Genomic DNA, 20,584 nt, shown 5'->3' with positions numbered 1-20,584 from the left:
GAAACTGGTCTGACAGTTCCCTTCTATAGGACAGCTACCAAAATGATATTCCTAAAACCCTGGTCTGACCATATATCTAAGTGGAAGACCTGAGTTCAATCAGGCCTCTGACATTTAGTCACTGCGTGACCCCTGGGCATTCACTTAACTTCTCTGTGCCTCAGTTTCCTCATATGCTTAATGAAGATATTATCAGCATTTGTCTCCTAGGGTTGTCCTGAGGATAGAATGAGACAATAGTTTGTAGCATCCTTTGCAAACCTTAAACCATAACCTGCTACACAAGCTTTAGCCATTCTTTTATTTCATCTGTCTCAGAAAGTTCCAATGATTCTCTTTTGTCTCTAAACTAGGATGGTTAACTTTTTTGCATGTGTCATAGAATTCTAAGGCAGTCTGGTAAAGCCAGTGCACCTTTTCTCTGAACAGTGCTTTAAATAGAATATATAAGATTAAAAAAAAAAGCTTCCAGACCCCAGGTTAACAACCCCAGCCCAAGATAAAATAGAATCTTTTCTGACACTTAAAGCTTGTTATAATCTGACTCTGGTTTACCTTTCCATATTTATAAGCACTTGGATGTCATTCATATCATCTTTGCTCAAACTAACCTACAGATCTTTGCCCAGGATGTCTCACATTCCTGGAGTTCATTGTTTTTTTACTTCCACCTTTGACTGATATGTCTAGCTTCCTTAAAGGCTCAACTCAAGTGCTCCTTTCTACAAGAGGCCAACTGTGGTCCTTGCTCCCAGACCCAAGTTGTTGGTGCTTTCAGATTCCGGAAATGACTTTGGGTTTACTGCATTTATATCTTGTACTTATCTATGCATGAATCTTACAAATAGAATGCAAACTTCTTGAAAACATGAACTATTGGGTGTTTTATCTTTTTATTGCCTATGGCTGGAACATAGTGGGCAAGTGCCTGCTAAATTCTTTGAAACTGCTAAAGAAAAGCATTGATTAAGCAAATAATTGTGATGAGGATTCTCTGAAAGTGTTCACCATCTATTTATGAGACACAAAAGTGATGAAAAGTAAGAGAAAGTGCAGGAGTGGTCTTTACTGTTTTGAAAAAAATATCTAGGGATTTCCTCCAAGTTTTGGAACTTGAACTCCTCTAGTCCAAAGGAACTAGGATTCAGATTTGTCATGGCCACTGTCCAAGGCTCAGGTTCAGAGCTGTAACTAGTGGCAAAAAGAGAGAGGAAATTACCAGAAAACAATTACTGTCTGGTAATTTCCTTTTTTAATTATTAGAGCTAGTCAGGTACTAAGTTCATTTGTTTCTAGGCTACAAGTAGCAGTTCTATAAATACCTTCTAAATTTCCATTACCTAGGGCAAAACCATAATTTTCCTGTCATCATAATGGCTCTGTCCCAATGTCTCATTACCCACCCTCCTCTTTGGCCCCAAGAATGAACATTGATACCTCAAGCAACTGCCCCAAAGTATCATTTCCCATGCATTCTGACCCAGGGGAGGGGAACTTGTGGCCTCGAGGCCACATGTAGCTTTCTTGGTCCTCAAGTGTGGTCCTTTAACTGAATCCAAGGGAGGACCATGAGGGCCACACGTGGGATTTGTTCTGTGGAAGTTTGGATTCAGCCAAAGGGCCATACTTGAGGATCAAGAAGGCCATATGTGGCCTTGAGGCCACAGGTTCTCTACCCTTTGCTAAACCATTTTATTAGCATATGGCAGTTACCACTTCACCCAACTTTGAGCTTTACACATCTTGAGGCTGCCAATCTCATATTCTAAATAGGGGAACATAGTAGGGACAAGGTAGAAAAAGGTGTCTAGTTGGGAGTTGAGGAATAAAGTCAGCCTCTTCTGCTCCTTTCTTTCCTTCAAGCTCCTATCCAGTGGTGAGTGTCTGCTTCTCCTTAAAGCTCCACACTTAACTCTTTGTCTCCAGGGATGAAAATAAAGTACATTCCAATTAAGGGAAGGAAGCAAATGATAAAAAAGAGGAAAAAGAGTTATCCAGAAATGAAATCACTTGTTATTACTCTTATCCAAATCATGTTATCTCTACTTGTGAAATTCTTTGAAGGTTTTACTGGAAACCATGTTGATTTTTCAAAGAAAAGGGGCAAAAGAGCATGCATGTTGGGGGAAGAGATTTATCTGGGAAAATCCAAGAAACAAATAGAATAGCATTTATTAAGGATCTGCTATGAACAAAGCACTAGGTTTTGGATATATACAAAATGAAAAATAATCCCTGCCCTCAAAGAGGTTATATTTTCCTGGGAGGGAGGAAACATGTAAATAGAAATATAGAGGTTAAGGACTAGACTTGTTTACAAAAGGTACTTCTGGATGATGAAACTCCCTTTACCAATCACTACCTGCTTTGTAATTTACAATCTGAGAGAGCTGCCCAGATCTCTGATGTAACTTGGATCCCATAACCAATGTGTTTCAGTGACAGAAGTAAACTGAGGTCTTCTTGGCTTCAAGGCAATTTTCTTTGAGGAGAAGAAAGAGTCTTTTCCTCTTTTCCTCCTCTTTGAAGAGAAAATTATTGTTAAATTAGGGGGATCTAGAAAGTCTTCTAGTATAAGGTGACATATGAGCCAAGTGTTTTTTATCATCCTCCCTTCCATCCAAAGTGGGTGATGGGAATGAGCACACAGAAGTAGGAGCAAAACGACAGAGTGAAGAAGTACCGAATTTGTAATCTAAGGCTTACTTTGGAGTCTGGGCTCTTCTATTCAACAATTACAGGCATAGTTAATTTCATTGCACTTCACTTTATTGTGTTTCATAAATACTACATTTTTTTTTACAAATCAAGCATTGAACAAGTCTATAGGCGCCATTTTTTCAACAGCATGTGCTCACTTCATGTCTCTGTGTCACATTTTGGTAATTCAATATTTCAGATTTTTTTCTTTATTATTTCATCTGTTTTGGTGATTTGCAATCAGTGATCTTTGATGCTATGACTCTAATTGTTTTAGGGTGCCATGAACCATACCTATATAAGACAGATAATTTAATTGATAAATATTATGTGTTCTGACTGTTCAACCTACCAGCCATTTCCCATCCCTGTCCTCAGGCTTTCCCATTCCCTGAGACACAATAATATTGAAATTAGGCCAATTTAATAATCCTACAATGGCCTCTATGTGTTCAAGTGAAAGAAAGAGTAAATCAATGTGACAAACTTCATTGTTGTCTTATTTTAAGAAATTTTAAATGTTAAGAAATTTCAAGAAATTAATTTAATTTAATGAATTAAATAAATTAATATAATTAAATAATTAAATGAATTTAAGAAATTGAAACAGCTGTCCCAGCCTTCAGCAACCACCCTGATCAATCAGCAGCCATCTGCTGAAGCAAGACCCTCTACCAGCAAAAAAAGATTATGACCTGCTAAAGGCTCAGAGGATGGTTAGCATTTTTAATAATAAAGATTTTTTTTTAATTAAAATATGTACATTTTTTAGACAAACCACTATTTCCCACTTAGTAGACTGCAGTATAATATAAATATAACTTTTATATGTACTGGGAAGCAAAAAAAATAATGTGACTCACTTTATTGTGCTTTATTGTGGTGATCTGGAACCAAACCTGTGATATCTCTTGCGTATACCTGTATGTAACTGGGGGCAAATTACTTCATCTCTCTGAGCCTATCTCTTCATCTTTGAAATGAGGATATGATTGAAAAAGATGAACTGATCACCTGGTGAGAGCACGGGCTAACTTAGGGACAACCCAAGCTACACTCAAATATTATTTTCATTATATCAAAAGAAAGCAAGAAAGGGCCTTATTTTGTTGAGTGGATCCTTAGTGGTGTATTTAGGACATCTCAGTTGCCATCTTGTGTATGAAGCCTTTATTTATTCCCTTCCCCCCAGACCACAATGCCTGGTTCCTTCTTTTCTAAATTATTTGTATATAATTGCATATATTCACTTTATATTTATGTGGTACCTGTCTTTATACATACTTGTTTCTCCCATTAAAATGTGAGCTCATTACAAATAGGAATTGTTTCATTCTTTGCCTTTTACCTCCATTACCTCATATGACACCTGGCACATAATAAGTGCTTAGTAAAACCTTGTTTATTGATTGACAAGAGTTGCATGGGATCAGTAAACATGAATGAATTGTGATCTGCATCATTGGAAGAAATAGATGGGCACACAGAAGAAGTAGCCTAACTGGAGAATCTGAGCTAATACTCATACCACTTGTCTCTGAGCATTACTGCAAGATGAGCTTTTAGTCATCTGTAATGTCTAATGTAGGCATGAGCTATTATATTATAAAAAATACAGTAATTGTACATTAAAGCTTCAATCCTATGACATTTACCTTATTAGCATTATGACTTATTCAGCCAAGGCTAACAACCCATTAGCAATACAGAATCAAGAAAGTCAGAATTTGATCGATTGACAAGTAGCATGTTAGATCTAGAAGGGACCTTATAGATATTTTCATTCAACCCCATCGTTTTATATAATTGTACTAGAATTCACACATTTTTAAAAAACTCAATCAAGGCCTTTCCATTTTATGATAGTTTGACGTTTCTCCTTTTTCCCCAGTGGCCAATTTGTTCAAGGTCAATTTACCCATTTCTTAGTCATACGTAGAGGCAGGAATAGCACTGTTTATAGTAGCTGATGGATAGATTAATTTCATTTCCTGTTCTTTGGCTCATGCAAATCCTTTCTGGAAGGTGGGAGGAGTTATTTTTATCAATCTCCCTGTGAGCCCAGAGAGAATAGACTTCATATCTTAAGCTCTAATTTAATTATAGGGTCTCTGGCACCACTGTGAACTTCTCCTTCCTCTGCTCCATGGGCACCATGTGTCTAGCACCAAGGAGAATAAATTATGAATAAGTAACTAATTGGCTCAGTTGCTAGAATTTGTGGTCTGTTTTTCATGAACAGTAAAATTCATTCTATTAAATTTAAGAGAAAATTAAACTCAGATTCTACCATTAATTTGCATTTTTTTCTTCCTGGCTACATGCATTTTTTATTACTGTGATACAGAAATGTATAAATAGCCTACTATTTTTATATTTTGAAAGTCCTATCACTTTTTTTCCTGAAGCTCCTGCTGTCTTTGTAACTTAACTGTATGTATCTCAAATAATTCCAATTCTTTGAAATTTAAGAGGACATATTTCTCCCCAGTAGCTCATGGCTCATTCCTCTAACACTGCCAGGAATTGTGCAAATAAAACCAAAGAGGGGAAGACACACTAAAATTGTTTTGGTAAAATCCTCTGTGTTCCAATAGTGTTCTTTGTTTGGACATTGCTGTGTAAATCCAAAGTGTGTAGAATGCCAGTGGATTCCTCTATATGTGGAATTCCACATGTAGAGGACTTTAAAATATAACAAGTGGAATTTCAGGCCTTTGAATCATAGATTTGATCAGGGAGAGACCCCAGAACTCATCAGGTCAAACCCCCTCATTTTACAGGCTAAAACACTATGGCCCAGTTAGATTAAAGGATTTCACTGAGATTAAATTGGTAGTTCTTTAGTCAAAGCAGTCATTTAAATCTATATCCTTTGACTGCAGAGTAGTGCTATTTTCACTATAGCATAGTGTATTGTGGTCTTTAGTGACATTTTCCACCTAAATTATAGGAGTAAAATTGAATATTAATTTCTAAATCTATATCCAGATGAACTGAAATAGTCATCGAGAGAGTGACCTTTTAATCAACATGCCAGAGAATTAATTTCAACATTTCTTTGGGATTACTTAAAATGAATCAATCATTATATATCTGAGATGATTGTTTAATATGTATGTTTCAATCATAATGTAGTTAAAACCTAAGTATTCAAAGAAGTGATCCCTTTTAACATAATTCAATTTGTGCCTCCACTGTGCCAAGTGGCCAAATGGCAGAATGCCAGGCTTGGAGTCAGGAAGACTCTTCTTTGTAAGTTCAAATCTGGCCTCAACCTCTCTAGCACCAATGCCATATTCACAGTGCCTACGGTGGCCATGAATGTCTATGCACAATTCTGAATCATGAAGTACAACAGACTCTTCTCATGGAAGGCAGAACCAAAACATTTATTCAGAACCAAAACACCAGAAAGCCAAATCCATCATAATCTATACACACTAACAATACAGAGGGCAACACTAGCCCCAAAACTTCCCCCCGTTAGGCTTCCCACCAGCTTTCTTAAACAAATCACAAGCAGGTTCCCTTAAGCAAAATCACAAACAAGCTCTTTCACTTATGCTAGCCAGCTGCCTGCTTGCCTGCATCCTCTCACAACTACCTTCCTCTCAGCTCTGCTCTAGCCCTGCTCCTTCCTCTTTCCACCCTCCCCATTCCACCGTTTCAGCAAACCCCTCCCACCACAGGCTCCATGCGATTCAGAATTCTACCACGCAAGCAAGTCACATGGACCTACTAATGAATAAAAAAGATCTTCCCATTTAAATTACCATTACAACTACTTGCTAGCTATGTGACCCTGGGCAAGTCACTTGACCTTGTTTGTCTCAATTTGCATATTAACAGAATGATCTAGAGAAAGAAATAGTAAAACACTCTAGTATCTCTGGTCAAGAAAACCTCAAATGAAGTGGAAAAGAGTTGAACACTACTGAAAAATGACCGAACAACAATAAAATGTGCCAGATATCATGTTAGGTACTGGAGTTACAAAAACAAAAAGGGAACAGCTCCCTTTTTAGGAACTTATATTTATTAGGGGAACAACCAACATGTATAAGTAAACACAAAACATCCACAAGGTAGGTTTGGAGGGAGGAAGGCAGAGCCCTCTAGAACTTTTGGGATGATATCACTATGGCTTTAAGGGAACTTGATACTTTAAGTCATCAAAATCTTATGCTTTTAAAATTTCTTTTCTAAACTTCTTTGGTCTCACCCTGTTCACCTTCATTTTTTTCAGAATGAGAAGTTACATCATAAAATGGAATGGGAATTAATGAATAGTATCCCCTAATTAGAATATGAATTTGGAAGCAGGAACTGGCTAGCGTAATGTTTGGTACATAGTAAATGCTTAATAAGGGCTTTTTCATTCATTCAAGTATCTATGTAGATGCTTATGTGCATACTCATTAGTGAAATGGCAGTTTTGCCCTAAAATGGCCAAGATCCTTTCTAGACTCAATGTTTTATTATTTAATAAGTCTTCAGTAATTTCCTCATATGGGGGGGTCATATTATGAGGGAGAGCTAGAAGGGACCTCAGGGATTCTCTAGTCCAAATCCTTCATTATGCAAGTGAGGAAATCGAGACCCAGATGTGAACTAAGCTCACCAAATTTGGTGGTAGTTGAGCCAAGACTAGAACCAAGACAAAATTCTCAAAAATAAGTATTAGAATGGAGCTAGACAACAACTTGAACTCCATTTATTGTGTGATTTCATGTTTGTTTGTTTTTCTGAAAGCTCTGTACACTCATATCCTTTCTTTCTCTCTTCAGTTTTTACTAAAGCATCCCTGTTTCATGATTTGCTTATGTTATCATATGGCTAGGACTAAATACTCAGAATGCTTATAAAACTTTTGTTTAAGAAGCTGGAATTACTTGCATTAATGCTATGAGTCAATTTAAACACATCATGGTAGTAATTAGGTCTTGCCCTAGACAAATTTATCAAGTGAGTAAAACACCTTCAATTCCTCTTACTCCCATTTCTGTATCTCTTTCCCTTTGTACCACCCAGTACCATCTGTTCTAAAACTGCCCATCCATCCATCTTCTACCCACCAGCAGGGGCAGCTAGGTGGTACAGTGGATAGAGCACTAGTACAGGAGTCAAAGGACCTGAGTTCAAATCTCACCTCAGACACTTGACACTCACTAGCTATGTGACCTTGGGCAAGTCACTTAACCCCGATTGCCTCATCCTGGGTCATCTCCAGTCCTCCTGATGAATATCTGGTCACTGGATTCAGATGGCTCTGGAGAAGAAGTGAGGCTGGTGGCCTGCACAGCCCTCCCTCACTCAAAACAAAGTCAAGTGCAAGTCTTGTCATCATTTCTCCGATGACATGGTCTTCTTTGGCAACTAAGGACAAACACAGACAGACCCACTAACATTCTCCTTTCTTCTGTATTCTTTGCTTGATGCCAGGGAGTGAGGATCTGTTCCAACTAATTCAGCACATCATAGAACATCCTAGTAAGAGTAGTGTGGCAAAGCAAATGGACACCTGGCTTCAGAGTTGAGAAGACCTGGGTTCTAATCCCATCTCTGACACATATTGGCTAACACTGAACTGTGTTACCCTAAGTATAACTTTAACCTCTCAGTACCCCTGAGCTATTGTCTGAAACTCTAAAGAATGTGACAATCTGCCACCAAGAAAGAATCATCTAGAAAGATCCCTGGGCATAGAAAATCTAGGTTTATCAACAAGAGTTCTCCATACTTCTGAAATCACAGGTCTGGTCAAAATAAAAGACAACAACAATGATAACTGAAATTATATAGCACTTTAAGGTATTTAAAATACTTTACACATGCATCTTACTTCTAAATCCAAGTAAATAAGCAGATGATAGTTTGATAGATCAATCAATCAATAGTTTGATAGATAGACTGATCAATAGATAAATAGATTAACACTGTACTAGTCACTGAGAATACACAAATTTTATGTCCCTGTCCTGACACAAGTGTATACATAACTCTTTATATTTATGTCTCTATTTGTCTATCTCTAGATAAATGTATGGGCAGTTAAGTGTTGCAATGGATAGAACGCTGGGCTTGGAGTCAGGAAGACTCATCTTCCTCAGTTCAAATCTAGCTTCAGACACTTACTAGCCGTGTGACCCTGGGCAAATCACTTAACCCTGTTTACCTCAGTTTCCTCATTTGTTTCCTTCATTTCCTGGAGAAGGAAAGGACAAACCACTCCAGTATCTTTGCCAATAAAACCCCAAATGGGATCATGAAGTATTGGGCATGACTGAAAATGACTGAACAACTATCTGTATATTCTATCTATCTATCTATCTATCTATCTATCTATCTATCTATCTATCTATCTATCTATCTATCTACCTATCTATCTACTGTCTCTCCTGACAGAATGTAAGCACTTCGAGGGCAGTAAACATTTCATTTATGTCTCTATATCCCTAGCACTTAGCATAGTCTTGTGATTTTCTCTTAGACTTGATTTACTCTAGGAAATGAATTATGGACCAGTATATTTCTTACACTGTTTCTCTTTCTTTTCCTTCAAAAATAGCACATTATTACCAGTTCTAGCATGTCATTTTTATTACTGTGACATAGGTTTCAGATCGTGGACTTGGTTAAAGGTCAGTGTTTGCAAACTGCCAATTCACTCTTTTCTCTGCTGTTCGTAAATATTTGAGCACCACTAAATGACTCTTACCTTCTTTACATATCATAAACTTGTAGGGGAATCATTCCAGGAAGTAGATTGGTGTTTAAAAGAAAAAACAATGACTCAAACAGATAACTGAAAACTATTTTTTTAACCATAAATTCTGCCCTTATGATTTGATCTATTCAAAAGATATCACTTTAAAAATATCATTTCATTTAAATTTGTACAATTGAGTGTTCAGTACAAGTGAACAACAAAAATAAAGGGAAAACACGTTAAGCTATTTAATTCAAAGAAACAAACTATAAGCATCTTGAACTGTACCAGGCACTGGGAATATAAAAAGTCTGTAAGTCCCTTACCAGAGCATAGTGGTAGCTTAAAGAGAAGGGGCATAAAAATATCAATGCAAGACAAACAAATATGGCAAAACCCATAAATTTCAACAACAATGATCTTATCTGTGAATGAATTAAGCAGGCCAATAAAATTAAATGAGTGGCAGAATAGATTAGAAGAACAAAAGTAAACCATCTTTTTTCATAAACATGTAATAATGCTAATTTCAATGACCTTCACCCTGGAGTTTATATTTGCTGTTACTATGTCTTTAAGAAAAAATGAAATCTTGAAAAACCAGAAATTTAATTGTTGTTCAGAAGAGTTTGAGCTGTCATTGTTAAGGAGAGATTAAGAGAAGTCCAGAGACACTGTTTTTCCTGAAACAAGTTTTTAATTTCTATCTTACAAAGAAATATTAAACAGAGAGTTCTTGAAAGATTTTAATGACTACTATCTGAGAAAGCTGAATAGTGCATCTCTATTACAGAAATAAGGAGAAGTTAGCAGTTAAAGTGATGGTTAGAAGCAACTCTGGTTGTGATCTTCTCAGCTGAAATAGTACAAATAATTATTTACATTATACAATTGACTGTGTATCACACAAGCTGAATAGCTATTACACAAACTATATAGTTCAAAACTTAAGGTTTAAGCCTAGGGGATTAATGGTTTTTATATAGAGATAGATTTGAGCATCTCATTATGAAAAAAGGCTTCTCCAATTTACTAAATATGTAATATTTAATAAACTACTGTGCAGCTGAAATAATTGACTAATGAGAGAGGTTGTAATTTTACTAATTAATAAGAATCTATTCAAATGTATTACTGTAGCTTGCATTATGATTACTGTTGTAAGGTAGAATTTGTACAGTACTTTAGGTTAGGTTATCTCATTTGATCCTCACAACAACCCTGTAAGTTCTGTGCTACTCCCATTCTCTAGATGATGAGACTGAGACTGAGATAAATTAAATGACTTGCCTAGGGTCATATAGCTACTAAGTATCTGAGGCAGGATTTGTACTCAAGTTTTCCTGACTAAATTCATCACTCTGTCTGCTGTACCTATAATTGCCTATATTGATTAGAAATTATATGTAAATGAATCTAATAGCAGTCAGCCCATTAGGCTAAGGTGAGTGCAGTCAACCTTACAACACCAGTAGCACATTAAAAAATGAAAGCACAAAAGGGAAAAAAGAGAAAATGCTTTCCCTTCAGCAGTTCACATTCTACTGTATTTCTGCCCATGTAGCAATAGGACCACTTTAAAGTGATTCTCACTGTAACTTTTATTTACCCATTAGAGATTCTATCAAGCAAGGACTCTGTCTTGTTTTTGATTGCATTTACCATTTATTCAACAAATGCTCCCTAAACTCCTACCATACATAATGCACCATGTTATATGCTATGGTAGAATGTATGGAAGAACTAGCTCTGTCCATGCATGTATGAATCTTACAGTCTAGTGTGGGAAATAAGGCATATGCAAAAAAAGATAAGACTCAAGTTAGAATATGACAAAGTGATAAGATCCAAGCAAAGTTTTTTGTACCTATAGTACCTATCCAATTACATTTTTAAAAATATTCTACCTACCTGCTCTATTTGTAAATAGCACTGGAATGGAAATACTCATACTCACTAGTCATTCATATGGCTTATCATTTTCAACTGAAGAAATGGCCTTTCTATATCATTCTTTGTTCTGTGTTGTTTCTAGATTGGTTTGACCAAACCTTTCTCTGTTCACTTACCAGTAACTCCCAAAGCTCTGCCCAGACATAGGAATCAGCACTTAAACCATGAAGAAGAAGCAGACATTGATTTGTGCATTAGATGTGGGTAGCTGCTGTGCATTCACATGGCCCCTATAGGGAATCATGTGCACTGAGGAATTGGCACATGATGGAGAGAACCTGAGACTGTGACAGAATCATGGCTTGAAGGAGCAAGTCATAGACCTTGCCCTTGTCAGTAATAGAAAGACTACTTAGCTCAGAAACATGTGTGTTGAGGAGCAGTAGGGCACTGAGAGGGAGAAGTAGATCTGGGGGTCCCAGATTGGTGTAGCATGAAATCATAGGCATCAAGCAGCATGACTATACCATTAGAGATATTAACTAGGTCCAGAGGCAAGGTTGATGCTTTTCAAAAAGGAGTGGAGTCTTCCTGGTGGTGAGGGCTCATTTTTCATAAGGCTAACAAAACCTGTATTGAATGCATTGTTAGTCTGAGTTCTTTCAGGCTGGGCTGAGGACTCCTTTTTTGGAGATCAAAATGAGCAGATACTGACATTCCCAGGGTTTTTCTGGGCAGGTAGTTTCCTTGTTCTTGAACATGAAAAATCTTCTGACTGCATTTTCATTGCCTGTTCTTTCTCCCTATCTGTCTCATGGTTTCCCAGACTTCCTTCAAGTCTCAGTTAAAATCCTACTTTTTGTAAGAAGTCTTTTCCTGACCCTCTCACTGTTAGTGCAAGTACTAAACTATCTTGCATGTTCACAGGTGAACATGAGTTCTTTGTGTGAAGGGACTATTTTTGCCTTTCTTTCTATCTTCAGTGTTGAGTATAGTGCCTGATGCATGCTACGTCCTTAATAAATGTTCACTGATCAAGAGTCATGGATATATAAAGAAGCTTCTCTGAAACTGTACTTATTTCTTAACATGTCCCTGGAAGATACCCTGACAGCAGAGTTACATATGTAATCTTGTATGTGCACGCAGAAATTACCTAAACCTTGTCCTAGATCAATTTTCTTATCGTACTTTTTTTGGGGTTTTCTCAGATATTGGTATACATTGTTAGACTCAATTTTTATAACCTCGTTTTTGCCTAAGCATTATTCTAGTGGTTCATTTTAGAATGAAATTAATAGTACATTTGGGTGAGTTAAAAGATTAGAAACAGGAAACCATCAGTAGATCAAAGTTCCATTTTGGAAAGGAAAAAAACGTTTCTGCCTTAAAGGACAGCACAATTTAAGCAGTGTCTATTCAAAACTATTGGTTTTCTCAGATACTTTCCTAAGAGGTAGAGACCAGGTATTTCTGGGAAGAATTCAGAACAAACCCTAGCAACAGTATTTAAGTATAGATGAGTAATTTGGATAGTATTAATTCACCTGTTCTAATCTCAACCATACTCCCAAACAATCAGAAATCCTCTTGGTTTCTTTGCATGCTTTGACAATAGTTAGCATTTACATAATGCTCTATTTGCAAAATGCTTTATATATCTCATTTAATCTTTAGGAGGCAAGTATTATTATTATCTCCCTTTTATAGATGAGGAAATCAAGGTTAAGTAACTTGCCCAGGGCTACACAGCTAGCAATTATCTGAGGCAGAATTTCACCTCTTCTCCCTTACTCCAAGAGCAGCACCCAATTCACTGCAGCAGTGACATTTTTATTGAGATAATAAGAGATCTTCATTTCCCTGCTAAACAGGTAGGGGGAATAAAGATAGGTAAAGCAAACAAACAAACAACTTAGGTAAAATTAAAATTTTCTACATCATCTCCAAAAATAATCTGTTACCCCTCTAAAAGTTCACAAAGACATTCCTCTCTTTCATAAGGACTCATCTAGATTTGAAGAGAGGAAGTTTGGGGTCTAGAGAAAGTACTATAAATCACAACATGAGTAAATGTCATGAAAAGGGGCCTGAGGGATGTGTGAAGATTAGGGTAGCCACCATCTAGGCAAAGAAAGAGATTCTGGGATGTTAGCATAAGTTCAGTGCTGCTAGGGCTACTGTGGTGTGGAGGAGGCAGAAACCCTTGAACCCAGGCATAAGGCCTTTGTTGGGGCAGTAGAGTAGAGGTGGGATCCAAAGACCCAGTTTACATTTGGTTGTTTCAAAATTCAGCACCCTGGATAAAAGCCCTGTCCTAGTCCTGGTACTTGTGTGAAGGTTTGACTTCTGGTGAGAACATCATCTTTTTCCCAGAAGAAGATATAGATCAAAGATATGGGACTGTGAATTCTAGTGTGTTCTAGAGTTCTAGAATCCTATTTATTTCTGGACAAGTCTCAACTGCTCTCAGCCTCAGTTTCCTCTCCTGAAAAACTGAGATAATAATAGCACTTACCTCACAGGGTTGTCGTGAGAACTCCATGGGATTACAGATGTAAAATGTTTCACACACCTTAAAGCATTTTATAAAAGTCTACTGTCATTATTACCATTATTATCAAGTGGCATCATGGCGTACATACCATGACCTCCCACCTTTCGTTCTATGTTTCTGAAATGACTGAGTTGAGAGAGTATTATTGCCTCATCATGGGCCTTATTTGGTTGTTTATTCTTCTTGTTCAGGTTTTCTGACAATAGAAATGGATCTTTGAATATAATATAAAAGCCATTTAGCATGGGATTTCTCTGTGACAGGGACATATTGCAGAATAATACTTATTATCCACATTGAAGATGCCTGTGTTTTCCTCCTAGAGAGATAAAGAAGGCAAACTGTCTCTTCTGCTTCCTACAGAGCATTGTGAGGGTGATTAGCAAAGTAAAGAAAAGCCTTGTTTCTTTGCCTTCATTAATAGTTAATGAAGTTAACTCAGAGGGGAGATGTGTTGGGGAAATCATCTCCATCTTTCCTAAAAGCATTGCGATATTATTAGAGAGAATCATAAGGCAACAAATAGATCTGATCTTCAGGGAGTTGAAACCTGTGGGTTCATGGATTTTCTTTCCCCCTCCTTTAAAGCACTTAAGACGGCCATGACTTTCACAAGTGGTCCATTGTGGTCACAAATCAATGCTAATGCTTCATGAAAGAGAAAACGCTCATGTACCTAAAAGGTTTATATGTGTGAGAGCCTGGCTGCTTGTCCTTTGTGGTCCATCAGCTGGATGGGTCCACCTTGCCAAGGGAGTTTTCATTCCATACATGCTGCTGCTGTTGTTGCTGGTGAAGCTGAATTCTCATTGGTATTTAGAGTGGTGGTATATTGTCATAGCAGATAGAGGAAGAGGAAGACAAGAAGATGGAGGAGGAGGAGGAAATGGGAAAAGGGAAGGAGAGAAGGAGAGAAAGAAAAAGAAGAGTTAGAAGTGCTATAATACTTCAAGGTTTGCAAACTGTTTTATTTATGTCATCTTATTTGATTCTCACAAGAATGTTGTGCAATATGTACTATTATTATCCCTATTTTACAGATGGGGAAACTAAGTTACAGATGGCATTCAAAACCCTTTATAACATAGCCTCCTCCTATTTTTCCAATGTTCTTATACTCTTCTCCCTAACATATACTTTTGAGCCAGTGACACTGGCCTTCTGGGTGTCTGAGGAACATTGCTCAGCTCTTGCAATTTTCTTAGCCTACCTCCCTTGCCTGGAATGCTCTCCTTCCTCTGCTCAGAATACTGACCTCTCTGGATTCCTTTAAGTCCAATTAAAATCCCACCTTCTACAAGAGGTTTCTCTTAACTCCTCTTGATTCCAGTGCTTTCTCTTTTTTAATTATTTCATATTTATCCTACATATAGCTTGAGATTATATATATGTATATATACATATATATATATATACATATATGTTTGTATGTTGTCACCTCTATTAGACTGTAAGTTCATTGATGATAGGGGCTGTCTTTTGCTTCTTTTTATATCCTGACCAGTTAGCAGAGTGCCTGGCACATTTGTTGTTTAGTCATTTCAGTAATGCTCAACTTTCCGTGATCTTATTTTAGGGTTTTCTTGGCAAAGATACTGGAGTGGTTTGCCATTTCCTTCTCCAGATCATTTTACAGATGAGGGAACTGAGGAAAACAGGGTTAAGTGACTTGCAAAGGGTCACACAGCTGGGAAGAGTCTGAGGCCAGATTTGAACTGAGATCTTGCTGGCTCCAGGTCAGGTACTCTGTTCATTTCACCACCTAGCTGCTCTGCCTGGCACAGAGTAAGTGCTTAATAAATGTTTATTGAACTAAATTCAGAATCTGAATCTCTGAGAGCAAGATGCTCATGGTGATGAAAATCACTGGCAAAGAAAAAAAGTCAATATCCCATTATCTTCCATCCCTCAGAGACTAATCCTTCTAACACCTGGGATGGTATTTTCTTAAGTCTGGATGCAGTGAATCTGGGAAGAGTGGATCACAGATTTTGAGCAGGAAGAAGTCTTCAAGATGGCATAGTCTAATCCTCTAATTTTATTGATGAGAAAATTGAGATTGGTAGAATGATTTGCCTTAAGTTACATGACTGGAAAACAAAGATTTCTCAGATTCAAAACTGGATCTTCTTCTTCTAAATATAATCTCCTTCAAAAAGCAGGAAGGAGAATTTATAATTGTCCTCAAGAGGTAGCCCACAGACAGAGTTCACTTTAAGGGTAATGATTTAAATAGAGGAATTCCAGGGGATGCTTTATAGCAGAGGAGTCAAACAGAGACCCTTGGACATAGATATGAGGGTGCTGCTGGGCAGCAGGGTAGATGTAGCATAGAAAATCCCAGTTTCAATGTGGCACCCCAAAATTCAACAAAAAGTCTGTGTTCAGCTCTAGCACTTGTACGAAGACTTGACTTATAGAGAACATATGATATTTTTCTTTACAGGCCAGATGAGCCATATGGGGATCTGATTAAAATGAAATTGGGAAACGTAACATATTAAATAAAAATACAATAGAATATCATATTGATATGTAGCTGGGTTTTTTTTCCCCTTGAATCAAAATGTGATCTGTAGGGATCCTTACAATGGAATGCTGGTCCCCATTTTCATTTGAATTTGCTACCACTGCTCTACAGCAAAGGGAATTCCAACTGCCAAGACATGCAGATCTCACCCTGCTCTGAATTATTGGTCCTAGGGAGTTGCCTGAAGCACAGAAAGGAGAAGGAAATTGACAAAGTTCATAGGTTAGTATCAGAGACAGTATCTGAACGGTAAGACTAATACTCTTATCTTGACTGGGTACAATAATTTAAAATAATGATGATAATAAACAATTACAACAGTAATAATAACTAACATTCATAGGGTGCTATCAAGTTTACAAAACACTTCCATTTGTCATTTCATTTGATTCCCCCAACAACGCTGGGAGGTAAGTACCTTATTATCCCCACTTTCCAGATAAGGAAACCGACCTTGAGGAGCTTAGTGACCTGGAGAGATAGTGTGTGTCAGAGGGAGGAATGTAGCCTTCATGTTTTCTTGACTCTATCAAGCACTTTCTTCATGCTAATTAAGGCAGAGAAAATTGAAAGACATGTGACAGTGCCTTTCAAATTAGAACACTTATTAAAACACTAAATAGCCAATAGGATTATTAACCTTTCCCTTTATTGGTTTGAACTTCCTGCTATAATCTATACTTGGGTCAGATCAAATAGAAAATTTAGAGTTAAAAAAAGTTGGGTGGGGGTATATCTGCACTCACTTAAATTAAATTTAAAGTTGAAGTGCTCTGGGAGCTCTAATTCCCTAAATTACTTCAGTTGTGCTTTTCTTTACCCATGGAGACACAAGCCCAAACATGAGGATGCTTTGAGATGTTTTGTAGAAGGTATCAGCATGTGCATTTGATTTTTAACATTTACCCAGGAGATTCTTTCTAGTCACTGGAGACTAAATGTATGTATATATTACCATTTATATGCACTGCCAGACTGTGACAACCTTTACTGTCATTCCTTTGCTTTGAAAGCTGTCTGGAAGGTTTTCTACTTGAGAACATGTTTACTGTAGCTTCTGTCACATAAATCAGCCCAAACATAAAGGAGAATACATTCAATCTGGGAGGCAGTTGACATAGATGAGTCTGTAACAAGGTCCAGCAAACATGTCATGGGATGCAGTGTCTCTTTGTCATTCTGTCTTGGTTGGCCAAAAAAATGTAGCCTTGCCTGTTGAGAGGTAACAGCTAGAAATTCACTCAGCTTCTGTCTTCAGACTTGGCTCTTTTCCTGGAGGTAAGATTCTTTTTAATAATAAGCTTCCCCAGCCCTGTCCAAAGCTGCCTCAGAGAAGCAGAGATGAGACTCGAGGGCATGGTTTGACTTCCCTTTGACAATGTTCCACTCCATATTCAATAATCAAAGCTCTTTGGAAGGCTAATAAGTTCATTCAGACCCTTTTTAATGTTGATAAGACATGTAAGATGGAACTCTCAGGGTGCATTTCAATTAAGCTTGACTCTCTAGCCTAAAAGGTCGTAAAAGCTAATTGACACAGAATGCTTCTGTCTTGCTATGAAAGGCAGAGACATCATTATACAGTATGACTGGGGAAATAGGAATATGGAGGGCAGTTGTATTTCTCATTGTAATTTAAAATGCTAGACACATTTAGGGCATGAATAGTCTAGTTCTGATTGGAGGGCTACTTAGGATGAAATGAATCATGTAAAGGAAATTCTCTCCTAAGATGATTCATACATAGCGGACTTGGAGAGTCACTGGGGGTCTTGTAGGAAGGAGCAAAAACCGCTGGGTAGGTTTACACGCTTCAAGATAAATCCTTCGGAAAATACAAAAAGCAGATGTTTACCTGGATGTATTGGAGCAAGTAACTTCAGCTTAGTGTCAGAAGACCTGGGCTGAAATCTTGGCTATGTTGTTTACTTCTTGTGTGACTTTGGATAAGTCATTTACCCTTTATAGGTCTCAGTTTCCTTCTAGTCCTAATTCTATGTTCTTATAGAATGATGTTCAGCAATTCATGATGACATTGCTTGAAAATCAGAGTTACATTTAAAGGATTATTTATCGTCTTTCTACGGCAATTCCCAGAAACAAATCAACAGTAGCGCCTATGCTTTCCATTCCTAGTTTATCTCACAAGATGACTCACGGGGATTCTGTCTTTATCCCTTTGAAGAAATTAGATAATGCAGCACCAAGGAGGCATAAGTAAAACTTAGAGAGTTTTCATATAATAATTCAAGACCATTTTAATACTTGATGAATGTAGCTAGTTCCTTATAGTTTCTTTTTCATCTAGGAGTTACTATATACAGAGTGATAGATTGAGCTAATGTTTGAAAGTAGAACAAAACAGCATTAGAGCACAATTAAAATCATAGATCTAGAAAAGATTTTCATTTTACAGATGAGGAAACTGAGGCTTTCCTCAGTTAATTCATTTGCCTGAAGTCATACACTCAAGATCAAAGGAAGTATTTGAACCCAGGGCCTCTGAATCTTGAGTCAGTGGTCTTTCGTCTATACTATCTTTCGTATCTTTCCCTTTCTTTAGATTTCTGTTGCTACCCTTATAATTCAGGGACTCATTGCTTCTTATCTGGAATATTAGAATAGTTTTTGATTTTATATTTTTCTTCCAGTCTCACCCTTATCAAATTCAGTCTTTATACCATTACTATGTGGTCTTCCTAAAAACAAAGCCCCCAAACCTTTCATGGCACTTCAGTGACCACTAAATAAAGTCCAAACTTGATTGTCATTCAAGACTGGATGTAATGTTACAAAACCAGAGTTGGGCAACATTCATGTTGACACAGCCTTCAAATGGATCATAGGATCATAGACTTATAGATGTAAAGGACCATAATGGTCATCTAACCCAGGACTTCTTAAACATTTTCCATTTTCTATCCTTTTTAGGAAGCATTCTTGACATTATGTAACCTGAGGGCATGCTCACTGTAAAGTGTGCATGCTTTGTGTTTAGAACAAAGGCTGCAGTGAATTTGTGTGATGCAACATGGGCAATTTGGAGGTTCAGTTTCTTTTTCATTAAAATTCAGGTCTTTGGTCCGGATCATTTCTAGGTCTCTTCTAGCTCTAACACTCTGTGATTTGGAAAGTTCTTTTGGTAGATACTATTATGTCTTTATATGGTTGAATGATCTTTCCTCTCTCATCATTTTATATTTGTGAAGGTGTTGGCTCTGATTCCTGTACACATAAGGGGGATAACAGATGGGGTAGAGGTGTGGCAGAATAGGACACAGCTAACAAATGTGGGAGCAGCTGTTGTCAAACTTCTGTGTCTTCAGATCATAGAACTGAAAAGGACATTTGTGCTACCTAAATAATCATCTTCGAAGTTACCTTGTTGTGTGACAGGTTAGATGGCATAGGATTCTTCCAGGAGTAAAGCAAGTTTTGATACGATCAGAATTATTAAATTATTCCCAAAGAACAAAGAGCAGCAGCTTCAAACAACTGTCTTTGCAAACATAATTGGTTAAATTAATACAACTCTGTAAAGGCAAGTATTTTCACAGATGCCTTTTTAGGATTCATTTAAAAACAATTTTTTTCTCATTCACACTATTAGCCATTAATGAGCCAGCAATCTGGGAGTACAGATGAATTACGATACGTCCATGATCCTAGTAGTAGAGAAGAGATAGGATATAGATTTTATACATTTTTCTGATGTTTAATTTGTAGAGGCAGGGTGGGCTAGTAGATACAAAGTAGGTCTCAGAGTCAACAATATCTGGGCTCAAATCCCTCGTTTGACACTTAGCTATATGACCATGGGCCAGATACTTCTGTGACTGAGTTTCCTCATCTGTAAAAGGAGAGAGTTGGGCACAATAGAGAGGTGTGACACCATAGGTACAGAACACCGTAACTGTCAGATGCCAATTTTTTAAAGCAAGTTTTGCTTAACTATTCTCCTTAAATACAAGTGGGTGTTGTTCTATTTGTGGATGTGCTGCCAGATATTAAGAAATGACTGCTTTTTAAAAAATGCACAAACACACTCAAAAAGCATCAATAAAACTCATAAAAATGATATGGAAAATAGTCTTTCAGACATCAGCTGGGAAATGACAAAATGTTAAATCAAGGAAATGTGGTCATAGATCATGAATATATGTAATACTGTGTATGTTCTCATTAATTTACT

The 20,584-nt window shown here is 37.2% G+C and overlaps 1 protein-coding gene across 2 annotated transcripts in view; it reads left to right on the top strand.

The window, feature by feature from the left end:
• The window catches only part of PTPRR (protein tyrosine phosphatase receptor type R), a 348,363-nt gene that overhangs the window by 103,414 nt on the left and 224,365 nt on the right, over positions 1 to 20,584 (top strand). The window contains exon 1 of one of the 2 annotated variants that reach the window (XM_072655375.1): positions 16,481 to 16,614. The exons of the other annotated variant lie outside the window; for it this stretch is intronic. The gene's annotated coding sequence lies outside the window, so the exon portion shown is untranslated. Of the gene's footprint in view, positions 1 to 16,480; positions 16,615 to 20,584 lie in introns of those variants that run through there. 2 annotated transcript variants of the gene reach the window in all.

Source organism: Notamacropus eugenii, chromosome 3 (assembly GCF_028372415.1).
Source record: "Notamacropus eugenii isolate mMacEug1 chromosome 3, mMacEug1.pri_v2, whole genome shotgun sequence".
In the NCBI taxonomy this organism is placed as follows: Eukaryota; Metazoa; Chordata; class Mammalia; order Diprotodontia; family Macropodidae; genus Notamacropus; species Notamacropus eugenii.
This window is presented reverse-complemented; position numbering and strand designations above follow the sequence as displayed.